The 14955-nt window shown below is 36.2% G+C and overlaps 1 protein-coding gene across 5 annotated transcripts in view; it reads left to right on the top strand.

Annotated features, from left to right (window-relative positions):
• LOC138704526 (uncharacterized) overlaps positions 1-14955 on the top strand; it is a 196136-nt gene that overhangs the window by 116922 nt on the left and 64259 nt on the right. The gene's annotated exons all lie outside the window — the stretch shown is intronic.

Raw genomic sequence — 14955 nt, 5'->3', positions numbered from 1 at the left:
CAACTCGTCTCCATCAAAAGCGTAAATGACTAAGGACATTTCGTTAACAGTTAGTAAACATACCTTTTATAGAATTTCGTCAAGGGGGACAACTCGTCAACACTTTCCCCGTCCAAGTAATTTTGTAATACGTAGTCCACGACCTTCGAGGGGAAGGTGGTTGAAGCGCGTTCATAAACAGTGTAGGACTCCTCAAGAAGGTAAATAATTTCCGCGCGGGAGAGACTTCCTTTATCGTTCCTTTCTTACCACCCCTGATTTGGAGCGACTTCGTCAGCAGCCGCGAGTGCATAGATTCACTATCAAATATCAAACAATAATTATTAAATTACGAAGTTATGAAGGAACATGAAATAACACAGAAATAGTCCATACATTACAGAACGATAATTTTATTAAAATGAAACATTTAAATAAAGAAAATTGAAAGAACGAGGGAGTTGGTTTGAACCACGAACATATAGTTTCAAAGCAGCGTACGGATAGCTTGAGCTACGATCGCAGGAGTAACACTAATTATTTAAAAAATACAGTGTTGTCACATTGTGCAATTAAAAATTCTTGCGTCTCCATTTTCATCAACGATTCACGTTATGTAATCCGAGTGTGTGAATTTTGGGATATCTGTTTCAGATATTAAAATGGTATATTAAATTTGAACACATTTTTCTTTCCATTACAAACATAAATTCTGAGTATGTTGTAGCTCGTTCTTACGTAATTTGACGTCCTACGCAGCTTTGAGTGGGATTTCAAGAGGTTATATTCCTTTTTCAGGCCCTGAAGGGCATGCTCATGTGTTCAATAAGAAAAAAGCAAACTTAGATGCTGGTATTCTGTTTTACCTCGATAGTAATGTTACATAAAAGTCAGGTTATGTGAGTCCCGTAGTTCTCCGGGATACGTACGACAATTTTGTCTTGTTTTGTTTCCAAGGCAACTTACACAAATGCACCGTTTGCTTCTTCTTTCAGTTTATGCTTACCTCACACGTGACTTATGCTTTTAGTCTCTAAACTTGTTTCTTCTCCTGGTAACGTAAGTGGAATTTGTTTTCTTCAATACTAATTTATTCGAAGGATTTGTTTATTTTTGGTTCGTTTCCATGGAAAATTATTCTCGTTACAAAGTTACATTTTCGATTTCATACAAACATACTCATAATTTTTCCGTTCTATAACAATGTAATTACAAAACAAAAGTTGGAATTTTTTCGTTTCTATAGGTCTATAATCTTATTGCAGGATATATATATATATATATATAGAGAGAGAGAGAGAGAGAGAGAGAGAGAGAGAGAGAGAGAGAGAGATTTTGGTAAAACATGTAGGCCTACAGTATGTATGGCATCGTCATAAAATGCAAATTAAAATACATTAATATTAAACTATTTTACATCATATAATGGATTTACCATCAAAACTGACCAACCCGTCTTCTAAAAACTCGGAATGGGAGATTTCTTATATCAATAGATAAACTATTAAATAATTTAAAAGCAAAATAAAGAAAAACATTTGTCAGTATAAAAATTTGTATTATTTCTTGTAGAATAATTATCAACAGAAGTACATATACATATAATACGAGTACCTACACAAAATATGTTAATATTTATTTAAGAATAATACATAAACCAACGCCCTATTTACTTTTCTCCTGCGAAATTGATTCACTCATGCCTCACGTGTTCTGCTATCTGCTATTTTATGAATGACAGTACTGTGAAACGTCTGTCGGTTTATATGAACTCTTTAGATCACATGTTTTGAATTGAATTTAAGGAGGGACACTACGACCCAGCACTGCGATCTTTCAATATCTATTGTGCTAACTCTCAAGCTAGGTGCATTCCCAAATTCCCCACCGGCTGATTACACTAAGGTTCGCTGCGTACCGAGGTTCCGAGCAGGGAATCCCAATAGTCCCTCCGTGCGTCTCCAGTCGGAATTAGGGGAATGCTATGGAATGATGACGTAATGAAGAGATGTTTCCGGAATGATGTAGATGCCTAATATGGGGGAACGGGAGAACCCCGACAAAAAAACTCCTACGATCTTTCCTGCAGCAGTTGCCACTATGGATTTTTCAATGAAAAATCCCAGTCCTGGCCGGAACTCGAACCCAGACCATCTGTGTGAAACTGAAGTTGAAAAATCCCAGATGTGACCGGAAAACGAACTTGGACCGCCTGCGTTACAGGTTAAATGTCTGACCACTCAGCCACCGCAGGGGGGCTTCGATTACATGTACTCCAGCATAAACATTGTCTCAGTCAGATAATGTTTGTTAATCTTTCAGGATTGATTGATTGATTGATTAATTAACTTCACGGGAGCTGAATCTGGGGTGGATCCTTGCACTTAGGCTGGAGACCAATTTATTTATTTATTTTATTTATTTATTTATTTAGGCCTATTTATTTATTTATTTATTTATTTATTTATTTATTATTTTGCTAATAATTGTAACATAAAATATAAAATATACAGAGAAACTTTAGCTTGACCCTGAAAGAGTAGAACTCGTGCTCAGGGGCGGATTCCTGAATTGAAATTAATAATTATACAATACAATTTGCAATTATAGTATATAAATTTAAATTTATAATTTTTCAATTTTTATAAAATCCATACATAACTTTTTAAATTTAATACTAGAACTATTAGAATTGACAAGATTAGGATATTTAAATATAAATTTGTTATATATTCTTGGGCCTAAATTACTACTGTGATTAAATACTGTAACAGTGTTGCATTCTGGTTCAAATAATCTTAAAGAATTCATACCGTTTGTTTCATAACAATGAGAATACAATTCAAAATTATTTCGATTTTTATGTATGAATTTTATTAATACAATATAATAAATTTGTCTTACGTTAAGTACATTAAAGTCTAGAAACAAATTTTGAGATGGAAAATCAATAGGTTTATGAAGACATATTTTAATTATTTTCTTCTGTAATAAATAAAGTGGATTAAAATTGGATTTAAATTAGCTACCCCATCCTATAATTCCATACATAATTACCGATTGAAATAAAATTAAATATATTGTACGTAATAAACTTAATGACAAGTAATTCCTCAATAAAGCAAAATAATATACTATTTTACGTAATTTATTACAAATGTAATTAATGTGTTGGTTGCATTTTAAATGATTATCGAAAATTATGCCTAAATACTTAACTTCAGAGGACTCTTTAATAATCGGACATTTACACTGTATAAGACAACAATCAGAATGTATGACTTGAGGCTTTCCCGGCGTTTGATGTAGAATAACTCTTCTCGGGTTCTCAGAAGAAGATGGCAGAGCTAGCTGTCGAAAGCTTGGAAGCTAATCTCCAACTCACCTGGCTGAAGCTTGGAAGCTAATCTCCAACTCACCTGGCTGAGAACCCGAGAAGAGTTATTCAACAATCAGAATTATGTAATTTAATACTTAATATAGATGTAGGAGGTTTGTTACATTTTTCAGATAATGAGAATGGAATAATTATGGTTTTATTTTCGTTGATAGAAAGATAATTTATGTCAAACCATTTTTTTATTAATTTAAGTCCATTATTTGAATTATTATATGCATCATACCAGGTTTTTCTACCAAAAAGTAAAACTGTGTCATCTGCATAAGAACAGTGAACACCATTGTATTGTTGTAAGTCAATTTTTAATAAGTCATTAATATATATTAAAAATAGAATAGGGCCTAGAACTGTGCCTTGGGGAACACCTATATTAATCATTAAAGGTTCACTTGAATAATTGTCAGTTTTTGTTATTTGAATTTTGTCGTTGTATGCCCTATTGCGATGATTTTCTAAGTCCGACGGATGTGGCTGAATCGATACGATGACACCATGCAGTGAATCATGCGCTTGAAAAGCGATCCAAAAATGGACTTCAACAATCATTCCAACATAAGGAGTTTGCACAATAAGCCTAAAGGCCCATTCACAATGAAAATTAAACATAACCGGTTTTTAATAAAATGCCATGCCGCCCAGGACTAAAGTTTAGTCTAAAAATAAGTCCACGTGAACTTAGAGTACATTAAATATATCAGAAAGATACCAAAATTATTTAAGTATAGTAGCGTATACCTATCTCGTTCCTAAGACATTAATACATTAGTATTTGGTACTGTAAACGCTAAGTTAAACTGGTTTGCCATGCACCACTGCTTCGATAGGGTCTGGCGTTGCGGTCTTCTCCGAGAGTCTACGTGGATTGCTACGGAGAACGAGAGAAGTTCGCTATGACGTCACAGAGCATTGAGTTGGAAGTGACTGTATTAATGAATCTAAGCTATGGTACTTTTTTGCTTGTAAGTCACATTATATGTATGTGGATTCTTTGTACAGGGACATCATTTTATTTTTACTTCAATTTTTATTTTATTTATTTATTTTATTTTATTGGGTTATTTTACGACGCTGTATCAACATCTAGGTTATTTAGTGTCTGAATGATATGAAGGTGATAATGCCGGTGAAATGAGTCCGGGGTCCAGTACCGAAAGTTACCCAGCATTTGCTCGTATTGGGTTGAGGGAAAACCCCGGAAAAAACTTCAACCAGGTAACTTGCCCCGACCGGGATTCGAACCCGGGCCACCTGGTTTCGCGGACAGACGCGCTGACCGTTACTCCACAGGTGTGGACAAATTTTTATTGTACCTGAGTTTTTTTAATGTACTTCACTCCCACCCCTTCTACCAATGAAGTTCAACCGTCCTCCACACAGATCCAAGATCGCATATACAGTCATAGTAGCCTTACGGTCATAGTAAACAGTACGTTCCAAAAATATGTTCGCGTTTTCCAGTGACGAAAGAGCTTTCAATAATGAATCATTTTCGCACAGGTCTGTCGTCGATTTGCCTACGTCGCATTCCGGTTTTCCCCACTTGCTTATATTCGCCTCTCTGTAAAGGCTAGTGGCTGGGCTGTCTTAGCTCTTTTCTGAGAACATTAATTTCTGTTAGGAATTGGACGTCTACGTAATATTATACCTATACAACTGTTTAAAATAACTTAAATAAAAGGACCTCGTTAAGTAATTGTCACGTGATTTCCCCCATTTCTACGATCCTACGACATAACCACTTGGACAGTAGATAGCATGTCTGAGTAATTTTATCTTTTCGGAACAGCAGAAGTGAAGATTAAATTTACAGTAAGTAAGGTACTCTTTTACAGAGTAGATACAGAATTATTTCAACTTGAGTTACTAGGACGAAGGACGAAACTGGTAATTGGAATTACACACATTAGAACTGAAGCCTGTATCGAAATGAACGGCCACCAATTTGAAAAATGTATTTAATTATCCATATTATGATTATTTTTCAATTTAACTTCATCCTCTATAGTGTACGCTAATGTGCTGTAGACAGTATAATATACACTGCATAATGAATACGTCCGCATGGACAGCTCAATTCGTGAGTAAAAACGCTCATTGTTGTTAATACTGTACTGTATTTTGATTAAACAAAAACCTAATGAAAATTATCAAACTCATAAGCGTGATATTTCCTAGTTTACGTAAATGAATGAACTACTTTTCTTCCTTCCTATACCTAGTAAAGTGATTTGTTTGTATTTTACGCCAGTATCATCGAACTCCAGTCGTGGAAGGGGATAGCAAACAGTGTTTCCGATTCTCAACCGTTGACCCAAAGGTATAGCCAGGTTAATATTAGAAATGTTAGTAAAAATAAAATGATGTCCCTGTAGCTTGGTGATAACATGAGAAGAATCATTATTACGATGCGGTTGGCGATAGCTGGTAGGCAATTACTCTTACGTATTTATAGAGATCATTAGTGTCGCTGGACCATGCGTAGCGTACAGCAAGAGGACTTGGCGTTCAGGTAGCCGATCTAGGAAGAAGGATGTTACCTGTCAGGCTACCTGCCCCACTGGACCGGTTACTTGTATCGGGTCCACTCCACTCCAAACCTGTCGCCTCTCCCTCTCGCTTTCTACAGATCAGCTGTGTGAGTGCCTTATTGCAAACCAGGAGTTCGGTTCGGATCGGATCGGTGTGACATGTGCTGGCTGCAGGTCGCAGTCACCGGCCGCAGGTAAACAGACCTCTCAGCGAGCCACGAGTTAGGTAAAGCCACGCAACTAAAGCGACTCTTGGATTTAATTTTATTGCAATTGAACTTCATAAAAGTGACCCTAACAGACGGTTGAAGAACTCAAGGGCTATTCACAATGAAAATTAAACATAAACGTAACATAAACACAGAAGTTTGCGGTCAGGCTACCAAATGGGATTCATAATAATAATAATAATAATAATAATAATAATAATAATAATAATAATAATAATAATAATGATTTATTTAACCTGGCAGAGTTAAGGCCATACGGCCTTCTCTAACACTCAACCAGGAGTAAAACTGCGTTACAAAAAAACACTACAAATTTACAAAGTACAGTACAAATTTACACACAAAACTGAATAAGATGATAATAATAAAATGTAAACAAAAAGTAAGTAGAAATCAGACATAATATATAACATACAGAAAGAAAGAAAAAAGCATAATAAAATGTGAACAGCAGGTCAAAATAAATGAGACATATAAAGTATTAAAAAATAAGACAATTATTGATAATAATAATAATAATAATAATAATGATAAAAATAAGAATAGTAATAATAATGATAATAATATAATAATAATAATAATAATAATAATAATAATAATAATAATAATAATAATAAAATAGTGCATTACAAAGCATACAATGAATACAATATTTTTAAGTACACACAGTAAGGAAAATTATGATTATATATAGCTCAACTTATCACATTATAGATATACCATTATCGGAAAATATGAAAACAAAAATATAATATAAGTTAAATATCACTAGAACGTAAAAAGAAAAAAAAATGTGAATACGTTGAAACATGCAATACAACATTTGTCATAATAGTAAGTTAGTTTGGCAACTCGTCATAAGATAATTTTCTAACTTGGATTTGAAAGATTTCAATGTTCGGCAGCCCTTGACTTCAGGCGGCAGAGAGTTCCAGTGACGAGAGGTAGCAACAGTGAAAGATGAGGAATACAGAGATGATGTGTGAAGTGGAATTTCTAGCGTGTTATCGCGTTGTGATCGAGTATTAATATTTTACAATGATTCATATAAATACTGACATTAACATTGCCGTTAGACGTTAACATGTAAAGGCCCATTCACAATGAAAATTAAACATAACCGTAATATAAACACAGAAGTTTGCGCCCAGGCTACCAAATCACAATGATTCACATAAGCATTGACATAAACATTACCGTAAGACTTCAACATGAAAGTTTGCAAACTTCAAACTTTCATGCTTATGCTTATGTGATTTGCAAACAGAACACAATCGTGGAGCGATGAAGTATACGACAGAATATGAGGAAATGGCGTCGTTGTTATGTTTCCATGGATACCAAGTATGTTTGCTGATATATTTATGTTCCCATCGTGAATGATGGTATGACTTCTTGATTTTACCGTAACGTTTATATTCTGAAGTTAACGTTTACGTTATGTTTAATTTTCATTGTGAATGAGCCAAACTTTTATGTTTATCCTTACGTTATTTGGAAATAGTATACAATCGTAGAGTGCTGAAGTATACAACATAATAAAATATGATGAAACATTACCGTTAGACGTTAACATGTAAGTTTGCAAACTCCAAACTTTCATGTTTATACTTACGTGATTTGAAAATAATATGCCAATCGTAGAACGCTGAAGCATATAACATAGGCTAATAAAATTTGATAAAATGATGTCGTAGTTATGTTTCCATAGTTACCAAGTATTTTTACGGTTATGTTTATGTTCCCATCGTGAATGATGGTAAGACTCTTTTATTTTACGGTACATTTACATTCTTAAGTTAACGCTTACGTTATGTTTATTTTCATTGTGAATGGACCTTGAGAATTACAAGTGATTATCCATCATGTTGCTTGTGCCACAAGCGGACAAATTATCGCATATCTTGTACTTTATACTCACTCAAAGAAATAAGAATTATAGTAAACGACCCATATTATTACATTACTAAATAGGACACAGCGCACTTGTAATTATTATTCTCATTATTATCCTAGCAGTCCCACGCCGTGGCGTCGTGGTCTAAGGCATCCCGCCTAGGACTCGCGTTACGGAATGCGCGCTGGTTCGAGTCCTCATGGGGGAAGAAATTTTCTCATGAAATTTCGACCAGTGTATGGGACCGGTGCCCACCCAGCATCGTGATGCACTTGGGGAGCTACGGTAGGTAGCGAAATCCGGTTGCGAATACCAGCTATAACGGCTGGGGGGATTATCGTGCTAACCACACGATACCTCCATTCTGGTTGGATGATCGTCCACCTCTGCGTCGGCATGTGGACGTGAGGCCAACAGCCGGCTGGTCGGTCTAGGCCCTTCACGGGCTATAGCACCACGGATTATTATTATTATTATTATTATTATTATTATTATTATTATTATTATTATTATTATTATCCTAGCAACGAGTCATACACCTCAATAGTAGCCTATTGTAATTAGGTAAAGACAAAATAAAATTTAATAGCGATTCTAATGCTCATACACAATGAAAATGTAATGAAGGCCTATTCACAATGAAAATTAAACGTAAGTGTAACATAAACACAGAAGTTTGCGCCCAGGCTACCAAATGGGATCATTCACAATGATTCACATAAGAATTGACATAAACATCACCGTAAGACGTTAACATGCAAACTCCAAACTTTCATGCTTATGCTTACGTGATTTGCAAACAGTACACAATCGTGGAGCGCTGAAGTATACGACAGAATATGAGGAAATGGCGTCGTTGTTATGTTTCCATGGTTACCAAGTATGTTTGCTGTTATGTTTATGTTCCCATCGTGAATGATGGTATGACTTCTTGATTTTACTGTAACGTTAAGTTAACGCTTACGTTATGTTTAATTTTCATTGTGAATGAGCTTTGATAGTATGAAAATTAAATATAACCGTAACATAAACACAGAAGTTTGCGCCTAGGTTACCAAATGTGACCATTGACAACGATTCACATAAGCATCGACATAAAAATTACCGTTAGACATTAACATGCAAACTCCAGACATTCATGCTTATGATTACGTGATTTGTAAGCAATACGCAATCTGGAGCGCTGAAGTATACGACAGAATATGAGGAAATGGCGTCGTTGTTATGTTTCCATGGTTACCAAGTATCTTTGCGGCTATGTTTATGTTCCCATCGTGAATGTTCTTGATTTTACCGTAACGTTTACATTTTTAAGTTAACTCTTACGTTATGTTTAATTTTCATTGTGAATGAGCCTTAAGTCTTTTTGATTTTATAGTAACGTTTACATTCTTAAGTTAACGCTTACGTTACCGTAAAATTACGTAAAGAACAAGGCCTATTTACAATGAAATTTAAACATAAACGTAACATAAACACAGAAGTTTGCAGTCAGGTTACCAAATGGGATCATTCACAATGATTCACATAAACACTGACATTACTATTACCGTTAGACGTTAACATGAAAGTTTACAAATTACAAACTTTCGTGTTTATGCTTACTTATTTGGAAATAATACACAATCGTAGAGCGCTGAAGTATACCATAGAACATGATGAAATGACGTCGTTATGTTTCTTTGGTTACCAAGTATCTTTGCGATTATGTTCTCATCGTGAAAGATGGTATGTTTTTGTTATTTTACGATAATGTTTATTCAAAATGAGAACATAAACATAACCGCAAAGATGCTTGGTAACTATGAAAACATAACAACGACGTCATTTCATCATATTCTGTTATGTACTTCAGCGCTCTACGATTGTGTATTGTGTATTGTTTCACTTTCAGTGAATGATTCCATACTTCTGTGTTTATGTTTAATTTTCACACAAGTCCAGCTGGAAACATAAACATAACCGCATACTTCAGCTCTGTAAAATAGGTTCACTGACATTTCTATTATTCGACGCTGAGATTCTGAAGAGCAGAGAACTGTTGCAGATGCGGAGCGAAGTGAAAGATTTGTATGTTGTCCCTTGTGAAATGTAAGATCTTTTGTCACTTACAAGGTTATAAATTATATACACCGTGTTCCGCTTATAAGTATAACAAAAGAAATAGCTATAACTTCTGAATTAATACAAGTATATAGTTGAAACCAACTGCTACAAAGAATGAAAACTGGGAATTTTTGTTACCTTATGTTCCATAAACCTCAACATGGCTTCCATTGGTGGCACGGGAAATATCCAACCGGTATTCAACCTCGACCCAAGTGTTATGAAGCATCTGTGGTGTAACATTGTTGACAGCAGCATAAATTCTTTCTTGTAAGTCTGCCAAATCACGTACTGGCGTCCTGTAGACCTGGTCCTTAACAAACCCCCACAGGAAAAAATCAGGTGGTGTTAGATCTGGTGATCTGGCAGGCCATGTGATGTACGGTGATCCTCTTCCGATCCATCTTGCAGGGAATTGTTCGTCTAAGAATGTGCGAACCATGTTGGCAAAGTGTGGTGGAGCCCCATCTTGCACATTTCTAACTCGAGTCTGTTTCTCAGATGAGGCAACCTTCCACGTCAGTGGAAAAGTAAACCGACACAATTGTCGCATCGGGGGGTCGGAAAATCCAAGTGTCGTAATTGAACACCAACGGGATTCCCCTAAATGGAATGTTTGGTGTGGGATCATGCGTGACAGAATCATTGGTCCCTATTTCTTTGCTGAAAAGACAGTCACTGCAAACACGTACCTGGATATGTTGCAACTGTATGCTGTGCCACAACTCCCAGATGGAGCAATTTTCCAGCAAGATGGGGCTCCACCACACTTTGCCAACATGGTTCGCACATTCTTAGACGAACAATTCCCTGCAAGATGGATCGGAAGAGGATCACCGTACATCACATGGCCTGCCAGATCACCAGATCTAACACCACCTGATTTTTTCCTGTGGGGGTTTGTTAAGGACCAGGTCTACAGGACGCCAGTACGTGATTTGGCAGACTTACAAGAAAGAATTTATGCTGCTGTCAACAATGTTACACCACAGATGCTTCATAACACTTGGGTCGAGGTTGAATACCGGTTGGATATTTCCCGTGCCACCAATGGAAGCCATGTTGAGGTTTATGGAACATAAGGTAACAAAAATTCCCAGTTTTCATTCTTTGTAGCAGTTGGTTTCAACTATATACTTGTATTAATTCAGAAGTTATAGCTATTTCTTTTGTTATACTTATAAGCGGAACACGGTGTATATATATTTAACTTTCGTTAAAAGCCAGGGAATCATAACCGTGATAGATAGCCTACTAAAGATGTTACTGTGACAATTTGACAGAGGAATTGGGAAATTACGCGGAAGGGAGGGAGGGGGGGGGAGAAAAATGAGCGCTGTGAAGTTCGATTTTCATTTTTTAAGTAGGTTATTTCACGACGCTTTTTCAACTGCTGTGGTTACCTAGTGTTTGAATGATATGAAGGTGATAATGTCGGCGAAATGAGTCTAGGGTCCAGCGCCTAAAGTTTCTAACATTTTTTCTTAATGGGTTGAGGGGAAAACCCTGGATGAACCTCAACCAGGTAACTTGTCCCAACCAGAATTTGAACCCGGGCCCGCTCGTTTCATGGTCAGGCAGGTTCACAGCGGTGAACTTGTTTTTCGTGAATCGATCGTTGTTGCACATGTGTCTCACCATCAGATTCATGAGCACATTGCATCCAATCTTTTGTTGTGAAAATGTCCGGAGGAATGACTGCATGAAAAATTGTAAGAGAACTTGACCGAACATCTTTTTTGTGTATGTATCACAACTTATTCAGCTCAGCTGCAGCCGACGTTTTCTTCGAAAGCACTAATTATACCCTTTTGGCGTACCGCAAGCTCCAGATTCAATGTATTGAAAGTGCCAGTGTTAAGAATTGCACAATATTCCCTTCCTAACTTTTTGCAGACTGAGAACTGGCTGTGCATGAACCACGGGTGTCGTTAAAAATATTGTGCATTAATTTCCAGATATCGTATAGGAAAATGTCTTCAGTAGATAAAACATCCCTTTAGAGAGGTTCGCAGGTTGAAGTGCTACATATTTTAAACATCTTAAGAATTCCCTGTCTTGGGTAAACTGTTTATTACTGGTGCATAATATATTTCTCTTTCTTTCCCCAAGTTTTTGGAGGTTTGGTCTTTTGGAAGTTCCGTTTATTTCCACGTAGGTTTCTGGCTGAATGTGTTTTAGAATGGAATTAATTATGTGAACTGATGGATGGGTGTCTGTGGAAAGATTCGTCTCCATTCGTGGTTTTGGGGGAGATTACCTCTATGCAGCAGACATCGGTAGGCCAACTGAAGGAGTGAACAAGGAAGACACTACATGGACATAAGGGACACCGCTAGAGGTCTCAGATGCTGCATTACATTGTTCATTAATAGGGGGCGGCTGTTGATGACCTAAAAATCTACTTAAAATGATCAATAAAATGCCATTAAAATAATGGAAAAATAACATGAAATTAAAAGAAAATGACATTTAAATATTATTCACCATACTCGCACCACAACTTCTTAAAAATTAGTCACTTTGTTTCAGTGACTGCTCTGCAAATGTCGGAGAGAGGAGGCAACTTCCTGGAATTTGACTGAAATAAAGGAAAAGAGTATGCAACAAAATGAAAATTTTAAGAGGAAACTATAGATTTTAATGAGGGTCTACAATATGTTTCAATTAGGGGTGGTCCATGTCAGTGCCTTCATTTTCCGTCTTCTCCTCCTTCCGTTCTTCACTTTTGTTACCAGACCTTCCAGATGGGGAGGTAAATGACAAAACAAATTGTGGGCGCAGTGTGCATTTTTGCAATCTTTGTGTTAATACTGTCTACTGTAGTACGTACCTTCCGAACCATACTGGGGACAGAACGTCCTATTGTCCAGAAAACGGTGAAAGTTCCCCTCCTTCCAAACATAAATTCTAAAGACACCCTCGCACCAACAAAAGAGCAGTAGCGGTCAAAGCCCTCACTTAAACTAAGCTGTTGTCAGGCATTTTATATTACTTCTGTTGTGTGAGGTGAAGCCTTCAGTGAAATGAGGGATGGACTTTAGAGTTTGTTCCAAACTATAAAACTCAAACTTCACTGTTATTCACTTATTCAGTAGGTAATTACTAGTAGGGCTTACTACTGATCTGTTTGCTTAGAAAAAGATTTAACAGGCCTATGTAAAGAAGGAAGTGAAATGTATTCAAAATGATCTAAAGTTCTTCCAAATATTGAAAATGACCAAAAATGCGAAAAAATGTAAAAATGACCTATTAGTTCAAAAAGTCGAAAAATGCAAAAAGAAATGCAATATAAGAAATTAATTTTTTACGTTGATATTAACATAGAAAGGATTTCTATAATAACAGGCATCGTTCTAATGTGAAAAATAAGAAGATAACTTTACATCAACATCCGCCCGCTATTCATTAATTTATAACATTATCATTACGTCAGGAGAAGGTGGGATGCCTATTGGCGCTTATAATGTACAGTACATACATATTGGAGCTTTTGATGCACACTCGGTAACCTTCTCATCTACCGGAAACAGGAAGTCTGTTATAACTGTCTTTGCTGCAGTTTCGTTGCCTCATCTTATATTCCTTCGATAATGTTTTGTCAAGAGTACCTTCAGTGTAGTGGTAATAATAATAATAATAATAATAATAATAATAATAATAATAATAATAATAATGATAATAATAATAATGAGATGAAAATATGGACGAACATGACAAAGTGGGATAATAGAAAAGAAAAAGAAAAATCAAATACGGGAAAGAAACTAATAGAAACGGAGAAAGGAAAAATAGGAAGAAGAAATAGACGAGGAAACGAATAAATAGAAGAGGGTGAAACGAAACGAGAGGAAAATCAGGAGAAATTCCTACATTACATTAAATTGAACAGAGAAGTATTATACAGTTCCATATTTTTATACTACTAAGAAAACTATGGTATTATTGCGTACCATAATCCAAGTACGCGTATTATAATACATGGTACAATCGGATAATTGATGGTATGCGTACCATTATTATGGTAAGGATAGCCACCGAGGTAGCTCTGTCGGCTAAGGCGCTTGCCTACCGATCCGGAGTTGCGCTCTGGCGAGGGTTCGATTCCTGCTTGGGCTGATTAACTACTTGGGTTTTTTCCGAGGTTTTCCCCAACCGTAAGGCAAATGTCAGGTAATCAGTGGCGAATCCTCGGCTTCATCTCGCCAAATATCATCTCACCATCACTAATCTTATAGACGCTAAATAACTCGTAGTTGATACAGCGTCGTTAAATAACCAAGTTAAAAAATTATGTTAAGGTTGGCATCGCTGATTATGAATCGTGGCCAGTGAGCATTAAGAAAGAAACGATATGAAATCACAAAATATTGCAGTTATAGATGGCCCTGATTGGTTGGAATTCAACTGATTCTTGCACTCCATTGGTTATAATAATCATGACGTACAAGTACTTTTTCGTCGCTAAGATTTCAAAAAGGCGTATGACTCGGTTAAGAGAGAAGTTTTATATAATATTCTTATTGAATTTGGTATTCCCAAGAAACTAGTTCGATTAATTAAAATGTGTCTTAGTGAAACTTACAGCAGAGTCCGTATAGGCCAGTTTCTATCTGATGCTTTTCCAATTCACTGCGGGCTGAAGCAGGAAGATGCACTATCACCTTTACTTTTTAACTTCGCTCTAGAATATGCCATTAGGAAAGTTCAGGATAATAGACAGGGTTTGGAGTTGAATGGGTTACATCAGCTTCTTGTCTATGCGGATGACGTGAATATGTTAGGAGAAAATCCACAAACGATTAGGGAAAACGC

This window comes from Periplaneta americana, chromosome 1 (assembly GCF_040183065.1).
Source record: "Periplaneta americana isolate PAMFEO1 chromosome 1, P.americana_PAMFEO1_priV1, whole genome shotgun sequence".
In the NCBI taxonomy this organism is placed as follows: domain Eukaryota; kingdom Metazoa; phylum Arthropoda; class Insecta; order Blattodea; family Blattidae; genus Periplaneta; species Periplaneta americana.
The sequence above is the reverse complement of the archived record's forward strand: the minus strand, read 5'-3'. Positions and strand labels throughout refer to the sequence as shown.